Genomic DNA, 5,547 nt, shown 5'->3' on the forward strand with positions numbered 1-5,547 from the left:
TCTCCACAGTGTACTGGAAGAGTACGAAACACGGCAGCCCAGTGTAGTTACATCATACTAATACATGGCTAACCCACGCTATCACCATATTTCTTGGCTTCCGTGCGACACCTATCTCTAGTAATCCAGCAACCTGTATCGCTTCTCCCTCCTCGTCTCTATCAAAGTGCGGTGTGGTGGCGTTTCTGCCATCTATTGAGGTCGGTTAACTATCACATGTTAGCGACATGCCAAGAGCATTCTAAAAAAAATTCCTTTCACGTTCCGTTTTCAAAAAGAAAAAAAAATACTTTCACGTACGAATTTGCCTGTATGCTTTGAGCGACTTGCATGTCCTATACTGCTCCTGTTCGATACTCTAACTTAGCTAGAGGTTAGACTAACTCATGACTAACCCTGAACTAACTGTAGCCAAAGAGGTGTTTGGGTGACAGGGTTAGATTGACAATAAATGCACTTCATGGAGAGAGAAAGGTGATTTTTCAGTGGTCCCAATGAGAACTATCTCCAGTTAGCACCTCTTGGGTGGGATAGTTTTTTTGGTGGGTTCGGTGCAACTTGCTCCAATTTTGTGACACCCAAATTTTATTTGGATTTTTCAAAAAAAATTATTTGACTTGAGGGAGGTGATTTAAAATTTTTCTTCAAAAGAACTCTTCCTTTCAAATAATTTTTTTGGCAAGAGTTTTATTTGGATTCACCCAAGATGTGTTTTTGGTCTTGGAGGTCCTTGCTTTTCATTTGGACGCAAGACAAAATACTTTTCACTTGAGAAAATGCCTTTTGAAAATCTCTTTGAAATTTGCACTATGGCTTTTGGAATAATCCTTTGCCACTTTCAACATTTCTCTCTTGCCATGGCCTTAGTGCAAATACTCTCTCCTAAACCTTCCCTCACCTTTGGATCATGAGTTGCATCAAATCCAGCAAGTTGAACCTCCCCATATGATTATTTTCCATTTAAATCTTATTCAAACAAATTTCTGTCTTCTATTCTAGCCATTGGTGATTTACAAAGGAGCTACACTTTCTGCTTTGATTTTTGCCCCCAAACCTTTTTCCCTTCCTAGTCCTTTGAACCCTCAACCAAGATCCATGAAGGTCCACTGGTCTTCAGTTCAAATTTTTCAAACTACACTTGCTGCAAGTTTGGACCAGATTTGTCAAATTTGGTGAAATTCATTCAAATCCTTCTCCAAAAATTCCAAGTAGAATCAGGCAGCCTCTGGGTGCATTGAGTGGTCACCTCACCAAGTACCAGCTCCAGGAAAAAATTTCTCATTGCCAAATCATTCTGTCGAACACGTGCAGTGCATTGTCAATGTCAAGTTCAGTAAAGTTCAGAGAACATTTCAGTGCACTGTCAATTTCTTCAGAGCTTGTTGTCGATCTCGACAGTGCCCCGATGTCGCCTTGCTCCCCGTACCCTCCCCCTTGTTCCTGCACCGCACGAGCGTCTGGCACCTTGCGGACGTCGGCGACGAGCAGCAGAAGGTGCGCCGCCCCGTGACCGACGCCAGCGGCGACTTTGCGGCCGCCAGCGAGAGGCACGGCGCTGACGACGCCACCCAGCGCCGCCCAAGCCACCGGAGCTCGCCGCGTGGCCTTCCACTCCCCAGAACGCGCTGCCCCTCTCGTCGTGAACCGCAGGGCGCGGAGCGCGCTCTCTGCCGCCGACGTGCCCGTGCGGCCACCCCACCGTGGACCGGCGTCGTTACGCCAAGACCAGGCGAGATTAGCGGGGGAATGACACCAGTAACTTCCACTGATGCTGCCTGGCCACTCAAACCTCCTGCCAATCCACTGCATCGCCGTAATTGCTCACCGGAGATTCTCTGTTCATGGCCACCCCGTCGATCCGCCTATAAATAGAGGCCCCGAGCTTCAACTCGAACCCACACCATCCCTGCACTCCACCTAGAGCACGCCTAGCCACTGGAAGAGCCCCGAGGAGGTCTCCTTCCTCAACTCCGGCCGCCGCGACCCGCCACGGGATCCAGCTCGATTCGCTCCCGTGCGTGTGCCTCTGCCTCCCATCTCTTGCCAGTAGCTTCACTATGCATCCCTCCTTCTGACCCGCGCTTCAATTCGAAGTTTGCAGCCCTCCACCGGAGTTCTCCACCCTCACCCGAGCCACCGTCCGCCGGAGAAAGTGTCGCCGTCGACGTGGTGCTCCCCGTTGGTCGAGTCCACCACCCACCGACGCGGAAGAACACGCTGAAGCTCTTGGTACCCTCTGATCTCCCTGACTCGCCGTGGTTCGACGCCGGCGTCCACCGCAGTCTTCGGGCGCCGGCGAGGTTTTTAAACCTGACATGTGGGACCCCCTGTCAGCCTCTCTTCTGTTTCCACTCGCGAACCGTTTTCTGTTGGCGCCTTTGGGCAAAATACGCTTTCCCTTTTTAGCTGGCGCATTTCTTTCCGAAGCGTTTTCTGTTTTCTCAGTTTAAACCCTGGAACTTTTCTGTTTCATTACAGATAAGTCCCTGGACAGAAACCTTTATAACTTCTTAATAAAAAGGGATTTTTGAGTGATTCTTTTTCTGACAGTCTTAAAATTTTGTCTAGTTTTTTATGGGATTTATTTGAAATTTTTTTGGAGAAGTTTCTGTGCACGCGTTGGTTTTCACGTTAGAACCCGTTTTCGTTGTGCCGTAGGTTCCGGAAGAGGTGACGGAGCCGCGAACTTCGCCGAGCTAGACTCCGACTTCTCCGAACCAGGCAAGCATGTTTTGAACATTTGATATGACAGGTGTTTTGCATGTTTGCGTGAAAGTTTGTGCGTGGCATATGAGTGTCGGTGAATACCCCGTTGCTTGTGAGGCAACTACCCGCATGTTCCAAAGTTGCGATGATCTCTGATGAGAGATGGCCTAATCATGTGGTGACATGAAGGGCAGCAAGGTGGTACTGTTGTAGCATACCAGCCTTGCGTCATCCGACGAATTCCGACGTTAACGTGGACGGAGTCACGTTATCGTCCTTTCCCCTTCCGTGCTACCACATGTTTCTTTGCTAGGATGCGGTTTAGTAAGTTGGTAACCTCTTTCCGTGTACACACCAAACAGAGGGGCCGGGATGATGGTACCTTGGCCCAGGATTAAAGCCAGTCATCCGGTCAGGGGCATGGGTGTTCCCGGTTGGGACCGAGAGGGGGGGCACCCCCTTAGAGCGCGCGTATAGAAATTTGATCCCATGCTACGCGAGGTTGTAGCCTCCCCGTCTCAAGGTTTTTCTTGAACGTTGCCGAGGGTGATCCCTGGCTTCGGAAGATTGAAAGGGTGTGTACTGGTTAGACGTGTTTCTTCTAAAACACCGTAAACGGAACTAGTCCCCGTGACTACTGGAATCCGTTGGCTGTGGTTAAGTACAAACTCTGCAGAGTCAAATTCTTCCAAATCATTGTATCCATGATCAAGTAGTGAAATCAGTATATCCATATCTATCCGCATGGAAAACTTGTCCCCGGTGAACAAGCTCAAGTGGTAAATCCAGTTTAATTATTATTCCTGTGGATGGACTAACTTTATATTTGTCTCGTACTTGTGATAATTTATGTTCCCGAACTATTGAATTATTGAGCTACAATATAAGCCCTTTATGTGACGTCGCGCAGACGTCCGACTGTGGCGTGTTTTTGTTTCTTACTTTAAATATAAGCCCTTTATGTGATGTCGCTCAGACGTCCGACTGTGGCACGCACTGCCTTTATGTCTGTTATAAGCCCTTTATGTGGTGTCGCCCCGACGCCCGACTGTGGCATTATTATTCTTGCAGTTTCCGCTCGAGGAGTCATTCAGACCCTTGTTTGGCACCAGTATTATTATTTTTGTAGTTTCCTCTCGAGGAGTCATTCAGACCCTCGTTTGGCACCAGTATTACTATTCTTGCAGTTTCCTCTCGAGGAGTCATTCAGACCCTCGTTTGGCACCCAGTATTTATTATCTCTATGTCTGAACGCACTGGTTAACTTGTTCATATGCTTCATGCTTTCATTTGTTATACCTTATGTCCGAACTGTCTTGCGAGTACTTTCATAGTACTCACCTGGCTTGTTGATTTGGCCAGATGTTGACGAAGGCGATCTCTTGGATGAAGAGTTTGATAGCGCGTCCGACACCTAGAGGAGTCCCAGTCAGTCCTGCGCGATCCCGGATATTGGTCACTTGTATTATATACGCTTCCGCCACCCGCAATAAGTCTCCTCGAGCCTCACTCCGAAGCTCGATGAGCTGTAGTCTTCAGGAGTCATATCACTCGCTTTGCGGTGATATTTCCACCACCGTTATTATCGTGAGTTAGTAGTTATGACACCCTATCCGCCGTCTTGTTTTATCGGCGTGCATGTAATAAATTGTTGGGCAGTCTCCGCTCAACCTTGTATTATATTCAGTACTCCTGGTATTTTTCTTCTGTGACCAAGATCTTGTCTACCAGTGAGAAGGAATTCTTCCTCGCTGGTCCGTAAAAGGGATTGGTCTCTCAATAATTATTTTATTGAAAAACCGGTCGTGAAAAGCTTGGTATCGGAGCCAGGCTGACTGTAGGAAGCCACTAGGTGCAATCGCTAATCGGTTATTAGCGTCTTTTATGCTTTTTCAGCATTTTGCAATTGTAGCTATTTTCTGTTGGTCATCATAAATTTATGACATGACTACTCAGAATTTTTGCCTACTTTTGTAGATGGCTGGCAGCAGCTGTGAGAATCGAGTGTTCACGAACGTGCCCGAGGGGTTTGTCAAGCTCCTCGTCTCCATCACCAAGCTCGCGATCGGGCCAGCAGCTCGCCCAGAGTTCATGCTCTACCAGCACAAGCTCAGCGACGACGTGTCTATGCACCAAGCTGTGGTGCAATTCAAGGGAGGGCGTTCTGCAGCTCGCCACTTCCGTTTTGTGGGAAGGGCCATGCCTATGGAGAGGCATGCCATGCAGATGGCTGCCCGTGAGGCGATAGCTCGTCTTCGGGACACCCTTCCTACGATGAAGACTCGTCGCTACCGCTACCTCCCATGCCATGTGCCATACACTAGTCACTATGCATTCGCCTGCCATCGGGGAGAGCGAGATGAAGCCATCGAGATGGTTGTGGAGTATCTCAAGGCTCTGGAGGAGTCTTTCGACAACCTCGTGGACGATCTTGTGGCTGCCCGCATGGACTTAGTCCGGGGCGGTCCTGCCAGCAGGAAGGAGCTTCTCAACACGGCGCCGCCTCTGACATTCGTCTCGTCTTCAGCCTCGTATGCACCGGCCGTTTTAGCCACTGCTCGCCGTCTGCCTACCACTGAGGAGTTCGACCGAGTCATTGCTCCTACTCCAGTCAGAGCTGCACCGCCTGCCACACCCGCTCTACCACCGGTCGCCCCCGCGCCATCATCGCAGCGCAGCGTTACGCGCCAGGAGCCAGCTAGAGAGGAGGTGGAGGTTGATTCTCCTGGACCGCTGAGTCTCGCCATCGGCAAGGGGAAGGAAATCTTCACCATCTCCGACTGAGAGCGCCGAGTAGCCGCGCGTTATGTCTGCTTGTATGATGTGTTGTTTTATCTGTAC

Source organism: Aegilops tauschii, chromosome 1 (genome assembly GCF_002575655.3).
Source record: "Aegilops tauschii subsp. strangulata cultivar AL8/78 chromosome 1, Aet v6.0, whole genome shotgun sequence".
Lineage (NCBI taxonomy): Eukaryota > Viridiplantae > Streptophyta > Magnoliopsida > Poales > Poaceae > Aegilops > Aegilops tauschii.